Raw genomic sequence first — 7,647 nt, 5'->3', positions numbered from 1 at the left:
GGGTTTAGGTCTAGAACAGGGGCAGGTTTAGGTCTAGAACAGGGGCGGGTTTAGGTCTAGAACAGGGGCGGATTTAGGTCTAAAACAGGGGCGGGTTTAGGTCTAGAACAGTGGGGGGTTTAGGTCTAGAACAGGGGCGGGTTTAGGTCTAGAACAGGGGCGGGTTTAGGTCTAAAACATTAGGCGGGTTTAGGTCTAGAACAGTGGCAGGTTTAGGTCTAGAACAGGGGCGGGTTTAGGTCTAGAACAGGGGCGGGTTTAGGTCCAGAACAGGGGCGGGTTTGGGTCTAGAACAGGGGTGGGTTTAGGTCTAGAACAGGGGCGGGTTTAGGTCTAGAACAGTGGCGGGTTTAGGTCTAGAACAGGGGCGGGTTTAGGTCTAGAACAGGGGCGGGTTTAGGTCTAGAACAGGGGCGGGTTTAGGTCCAGAACAGGGGCGGGTTTGGGTCTAGAACAGGGGTGGGTTTAGGTCTAGAACAGGGGCGGGTTTAGGTCTAGAACAGTGGCGGGTTTAGGTCTAGAACAGGGGCGGGTTTAGGTCTAGAACAGTGGCGGGTTTGGGTCCAGAACAGGGGCGGGTTTAGGTCTAGAACAGGGGCGGGTTTAGGTCTAGAACAGGGGCGGGTTTAGGTCTAGAACAGGGGCGGGTTTAGGTCTAGAACAGGGGCGGGTTTAGGTCTAAAACAGGGGCGGGTTTAGGTCTAGAACAGGGGCAGGTTTAGGTCTAGAACAGGGGCGGGTTTAGGTCTAAAACAGGGGCGGGTTTAGGTCTAGAACAGGGGCAGGTTCAGGTCTAGAACAGGGGCGGGTTTAGGTCTAAAACAGGGGCGGGTTTAGGTCTAGAACAGTGGGGGGTTTAGGTCTAGAACAGGGGCGGGTTTAGGTCTATAACAGGGGCGGGTTTAGGTCTATAACAGGGGCGGGTTTAGGTCCAGAACAGGGGCGGGTTTAGGTCTAGAACAGGGGCGGGTTTAGGTCTAGAACAGGGGCGGGTTTAGGTCTAGAACAGGGGCGGGTTTAGGTCTAAAACAGGGGCGGGTTTAGGTCTAGAACAGGGGCGGGTTTAGGTCTAGAACAGGGGCGGGTTTAGGTCTAAAACAGGGGCGGGTTTAGGTCTAGAACAGGGGCGGGTTTAGGTCTAGAACAGGGGCGGGTTTAGGTCTAAAACAGGGGCGGGTTTAGGTCTAGAACAGTGGCGGGTTTAGGTCTAGAACAGTGGCGGGTTTAGGTCTAGAACAGGGGCGGGTTTAGGTCTAAAACAGGGGCGGGTTTAGGTCTAGAACAGTGGCAGGTTTAGGTCTAGAACAGGGGCGGGTTTAGGTCTAGAACAGGGGCGGGTTTAGGTCTAGAACCGGGGCAGGTTTAGGTCTAGAACAGTGGCGAGTTTAGGTCTAGAACAGTGGCGGGTTTTGGTCTAGAACAGGGGCAGGTTTAGGTCTAGAACAGGGGCGGGTTTAGGTCTAGAACAGGGGCGGGTTTAGGTCTAGAACAGGGGCGGGTTTAGGTCTAGAACAGGGGCAGGTTTAGGTCTAAAACAGGGGCGGGTTAAGGTCTAGAAAGGGGGCAGGTTTAGGTCTAGAACAGGGGTGGGTTTTGGTCTAAAACAGCGGCGGGTTTAGGTCAAGAACAGGGGCGGGTTTAGGTCTACAACAGTGGCGGGTTTAGGTCTAGAACAGGGGTTTAGGTCTAGAACAGTGGCGGGTTTAGGTCTAGAACAGTGGCGGGTTTAAGTCTAGAACAGGGGCGGGTTTAGGTCTAGAACAGGGGTTTAGGTCTAGAACAGGGGCGGGTTTAGGTCTAGAACAGGGGCGGGTTTAGGTCTAGAACAGTGGCGGGTTTAGGTCTAGAACAGGGGCGGGTTTAGGTCTAGAACAGGGGCGGGTTTAGGTCTAAAACAGGGGCGGGTTTAGGTCTAGAACAGGGGCGGGTTTAGGTGTAGAACAGTGGCGGGTTTAGGTCTAGAACAGGGGCGGGTTTAGGTCTAGAACAGGGGCGGGTTTACGTCTAAAACAGGGGTTTAGGTCTAGAACAGGGGTGGGTTTAGGTCTAGAACAGGGGCGGGTTTAGGTTTAGAACAGGGGATTAGGTCTAGAACAGGGGCGGGTTTAGGTCTAAAACAGGGGCGGGTTTAGGTCTAGAACAGGGGTGGGTTTAGGTCTAGAACAGGGGTGGGTTTAGGTCTAGAACAGGGGTGGGTTTAGGTCTAGAACAGGGGTGGGTTTAGGTCTAAAACGGGCGGGTTTAGGTCTAGAACAGGGGCAGGTTTAGGTCTAGAACGGGGCGGGTTTAGGTCTAGAACAGGGGTTTAGGTCTAGAACAGGGGCGGGTTTAGGTCTAGAACAGGGGTGGGTTTAGGTCTAGAACAGGGGCGGGTTTAGGTCTAGAACAGGGGCGGGTTTAGGTCTAGAACAGGGGCGGGTTTAGGTCCAGAACAGGGGCGGGTTTGGGTCTAGAACAGGGGTGGGTTTAGGTCTAGAACAGGGGCGGGTTTAGGTCTAGAACAGGGGCGGGTTTAGGTCTAGAACAGGGGCGGGTTTAGGTCTAGAACAGGGGCGGGTTTAGGTCTAGAACAGTGGCGGGTTTAGGTCTAGAACAGGGGAGGGTTTAGGTCTAGAACAGGGGCGGGTTTAGGTCTAGAACAGGGGTTTAGGTCTAGAACAGGGGCGGGTTTAGGTCTAGAACAGGGGCGGGTTTAGGTCTAGAACAGTGGCAGGTTTAGGTCTAGAACAGGGGCGGGTTTAGGTCTAAAACAGGGGCGGGTTTAGGTCTAGAACAGTGGCGGGTTTAGGTCTAGAACAGGGGCGGGTTTAGGTCTAGAACAGGGGCGGGTTTAGGTCTAGAACAGGGGCAGGTTTAGGTATAGAACAGGGGCGGGTTTAGGTCTAGAACAGGGGCGGGTTTAGGTCTAGAACAGGGGCGGGTTTAGGTCTAGAACAGGGGCGGGTTTAGGTCTAGAACAGGGGCGGGTTTAGGTCTAGAACAGGGGCGGGTTTAGGTCTAGAACAGGGGTTTAGGTCTAGAACAGGGGCGGGTTTAGGTCTAGAACAGGGGCGGGTTTAGGTCTAGAACAGGGGCGGGTTTAGGTCTAGAAAAGGGGCGGGTTTAGGTCTAGAACAGGGGCGGGTTTAGGTCTAGAACAGGGGTGGGTTTAGGTCTAGAACAGGGGCGGGTTTAGGTCTAGAACAGGGGTTTAGGTCTAGAACAGGGGCGGGTTTAGGTCTAGAACAGGGGCGGGTTTAGGTCTAGAACAGGGGCGGGTTTTGGTCTAGAACAGGGGCGGGTTTAGGTCTAGAACAGGGGCAGGTTTAGGTCTAAAACAGGGGCGGGTTTAGGTCTAAAACAGTGGGGGGTTTAGGTCTAGAACAGGGGCGGGTTTAGGTCTAGAACAGTGGGGGGTTTAGGTCTAGAACAGGGGCGGGTTTAGGTCTAGAACAGGGGCGGGTTTAGGTCTAGAACAGGGGCGGGTTTAGGTCTAGAACAGGGGCGGGTTTAGGTCTAGAACAGGGGCGGGTTTAGGTCTAGAACAGTGGCGGGTTTAGGTCTAGAACAGGGGCGGGTTTAGGTCTAGAACAGGGGCGGGTTTAGGTCTAGAACAGGGGCGGGTTTAGGTCCAGAACAGGGGCGGGTTTGGGTCTAGAACAGGGGTGGGTTTAGGTCTAGAACAGGGGCGGGTTTAGGTCTAGAACAGTGGCGGGTTTAGGTCTAGAACAGGGGCGGGTTTAGCTCTAGAACAGGGGCGGGTTTAGGTCTAGAACAGGGGCGGGTTTAGGTCTAAAACAGGGGCGGGTTTAGGTCTAGAACAGGGGCGGGTTTAGGTCTAGAACAGGGGCGGGTTTAGGTCTAAAACAGGGGCGGGTTTAGGTCTAGAACAGGGGCGGGTTTAGGTCCAGAACAGGGGCGGGTTTAGGTCTAGAACAGGGGCGGGTTTAGGTCTAGAACAGGGGCGGGTTTAGGTCTAAAACAGGGGCGGGTTTAGGTCTAGAACAGGGGCGGGTTTAGGTCCAGAACAGGGGCGGGTTTAGGTCTAGAACAGGGGCGGGTTTAGGTCTAGAACAGGGGCGGGTTTAGGTCTAGAACAGCGGCGGGTTTAGGTCTAAAACAGGGGCGGGTTTAGGTCTAGAACAGTGGCGGGTTTAGGTCTAGAACAGGGGCGGGTTTAGGTCTAGAACAGGGGCAGGTTTAGGTCTAGAAGAGGGGCGGGTTAAGGTCTAGAAAGGGGGCAGGTTTAGGTCTAGAACAGGGGCGGGTTTAGGTCTAAAACAGGGGCGGGTTTAGGTCTAGACCAGTGGGGGGTTTAGGTCTAGAACAGGGGCGGGTTTAGGTCTAGAACAGTGGCGGGTTTAGGTCTAAAACATTAGGCGGGTTTAGGTCTAGAACAGTGGCAGGTTTAGGTCTAGAACAGGGGCGGGTTTAGGTCTAAAACAGGGGCGGGTTTAGGTCTAGAACAGGGGCGGGTTTAGGTCCAGAACAGGGGCGGGTTTAGGTCTAGAACAGGGGCGGGTTTAGGTCTAGAACAGGGGCGGGTTTAGGTCTAGAACAGCGGCGGGTTTAGGTCTAAAACAGGGGCGGGTTTAGGTCTAGAACAGGGGCGGGTTTAGGTCTAGAACAGTGGGGGGTTTAGGTCTAGAACAGGGGCGGGTTTAGGTCTAGAACAGGGGCGGGTTTAGGTCTAGAACAGGGGCGGGTTTAGGTCTAGAACAGGGGCGGGTTTAGGTCTAGAACAGGGGCAGGTTTAGGTCTAGAACAGTGGCGGGTTTAGGTCTAGAACAGGGGCGGGTTTAGGTCTAGAACAGGGGCGGGTTTAGGTCTAGAACAGGGGCAGGTTTAGGTCTAGAACAGTGGGGGGTTTAGGTCTAGAACAGGGGCGGGTTTAGGTCTAGAACAGGGGCAGGTTTAGGTCTAGAACAGGGGCGGGTTTAGGTCTAGAACAGGGGCGGATTTAGGTCTAAAACAGGGGCGGGTTTAGGTCTAGAACAGTGGGGGGTTTAGGTCTAGAACAGGGGCGGGTTTAGGTCTAGAACAGGGGCGGGTTTAGGTCTAAAACATTAGGCGGGTTTAGGTCTAGAACAGTGGCAGGTTTAGGTCTAGAACAGGGGCGGGTTTAGGTCTAGAACAGGGGCGGGTTTAGGTCCAGAACAGGGGCGGGTTTGGGTCTAGAACAGGGGTGGGTTTAGGTCTAGAACAGGGGCGGGTTTAGGTCTAGAACAGTGGCGGGTTTAGGTCTAGAACAGGGGCGGGTTTAGGTCTAGAACAGGGGCGGGTTTAGGTCTAGAACAGGGGCGGGTTTAGGTCCAGAACAGGGGCGGGTTTGGGTCTAGAACAGGGGTGGGTTTAGGTCTAGAACAGGGGTGGGTTTAGGTCTAGAACAGTGGCGGGTTTAGGTCTAGAACAGGGGCGGGTTTAGGTCTAGAACAGTGGCGGGTTTAGGTCTAGAACAGGGGCGGGTTTAGGTCTAGAACAGGGGCGGGTTTAGGTCTAGAACAGGGGCGGGTTTAGGTCTAGAACAGGGGCGGGTTTAGGTCTAGAACAGGGGCGGGTTTAGGTCTAAAACAGGGGCGGGTTTAGGTCTAGAACAGGGGCGGGTTTAGGTCTAGAACAGGGGCGGGTTTAGGTCTAAAACAGGGGCGGGTTTAGGTCTAGAACAGGGGCGGGTTTAGGTCTAGAACAGGGGCGGGTTTAGGTCTAAAACAGGGGCGGGTTTAGGTCTAGAACAGGGGCGGGTTTAGGTCCAGAACAGGGGCGGGTTTAGGTCTAGAACAGGGGCGGGTTTAGGTCTAGAACAGGGGCGGGTTTAGGTCTAGAACAGCGGCGGGTTTAGGTCTAAAACAGGGGCGGGTTTAGGTCTAGAACAGGGGCGGGTTTAGGTCTAGAACAGGGGCGGGTTTAGGTCTAAAACAGGGGCGGGTTTAGGTCTAGAACAGGGGCGGGTTTAGGTCTAGAACAGTGGCGGGTTTAGGTCTAGAACAGGGGCGGGTTTAGGTCTAAAACAGGGGCGGGTTTAGATCTAGAACAGTGGCAGGTTTAGGTCTAGAACAGGGGCGGGTTTAGGTCTAGAACAGGGGCGGGTTTAGGTCTAGAACCGGGGCAGGTTTAGGTCTAGAACAGTGGCGAGTTTAGGTCTAGAACAGTGGCGGGTTTTGGTCTATAACAGGGGCAGGTTTAGGTCTAGAACAGGGGCGGGTTTAGGTCTAGAACAGGGGCGGGTTTAGGTCTAGAACAGGGGCGGGTTTAGGTCTAGAACAGGGGCAGGCTTAGGTCTAGAACAGGGGCGGGTTAAGGTCTAGAAAGGGGGCAGGTTTAGGTCTAGAACAGGGGCGGGTTTAGGTCTAAAACAGGGGCGGGTTTAGGTCTAGACCAGTGGGGGGTTTAGGTCTAGAACAGGGGCGGGTTTAGGTCTAGAACAGTGGCGGGTTTAGGTCTAAAACATTAGGCGGGTTTAGGTCTAGAACAGTGGCAGGTTTAGGTCTAGAACAGGGGCGGGTTTAGGTCGAGAACAGGGGCGGGTTTAGGTCCAGAACAGGGGCGGGTTTGGGTCTAGAACAGGGGCGGGTTTAGCTCTAGAACAGGGGCGGGTTTAGGTCTAAAACAGGGGCGGGTTTAGGTCTAGAACAGTGGGGGGTTTAGGTCTAGAACAGGGGCGGGTTTAGGTCTAAAACAGGGGCGGGTTTAGGTCTAGAACAGGGGCGGGTTTAGGTCCAGAACAGGGGCGGGTTTAGGTCTAGAACAGGGGCGGGTTTAGGTCTAGAACAGGGGCGGGTTTAGGTCTAGAACAGCGGCGGGTTTAGGTCTAAAACAGGGGCGGGTTAAGGTCTAGAACAGGGGCGGGTTTAGGTCTGGAACAGGGGCGGGTTTAGGTCTAAAACAGGGGCGGGTTTAGGTCTAGAACAGGGGCGGGTTTAGGTCTAGAACAGTGGCGGGTTTAGGTCTAGAACAGGGGCGGGTTTAGGTCTAAAACAGGGGCGGGTTTAGGTCTAGAACAGTGGCAGGTTTAGGTCTAGAACAGGGGCGGGTTTAGGTCTAGAACAGGGGCGGGTTTAGGTCTAGAACCGGGGCAGGTTTAGGTCTAGAACAGTGGCGAGTTTAGGTCTAGAACAGTGGCGGGTTTTGGTCTATAACAGGGGCAGGTTTAGGTCTAGAACAGGGGCGGGTTTAGGTCTAGAACAGGGGCGGGTTTAGGTCTAGAACAGGGGCGGGTTTAGGTCTAGAACAGGGGCAGGTTTAGGTCTAGAACAGGGGCGGGTTAAGGTCTAGAAAGGGGGCAGGTTTAGGTCTAGAACAGGGGCGGGTTTAGGTCTAAAACAGGGGCGGGTTTAGGTCTAGACCAGTGGGGGGTTTAGGTCTAGAACAGGGGCGGGTTTAGGTCTAGAACAGTGGCGGGTTTAGGTCTAGAACAGGGGTTTAGGTCTAGAACAGTGGCGGGTTTAGGTCTAGAACAGTGGCGGGTTTAGGTCTAGAACAGGGGCGGGTTTAGGTCTAGAACAGGGGCGGGTTTAGGTCTAGAACAGGGGCGGGTTTAGGTCTAGAACAGTGGCGGGTTTAGGTCTAGAACAGGGGCGGGTTTAGGTCTAGAACAGGGGCGGGTTTAGGTCTAAAACAGGGGCGGGTTTAGGTCTAGAACAGGGGCGGGTTTAGGTCTAGAACAGTGGC

This window comes from Telmatherina bonti, assembly GCF_933228915.1.
Source record: "Telmatherina bonti genome assembly, chromosome: 9".
Taxonomy (NCBI): Eukaryota; Metazoa; Chordata; class Actinopteri; order Atheriniformes; family Telmatherinidae; genus Telmatherina; species Telmatherina bonti.
This window is presented reverse-complemented; position numbering follows the sequence as displayed.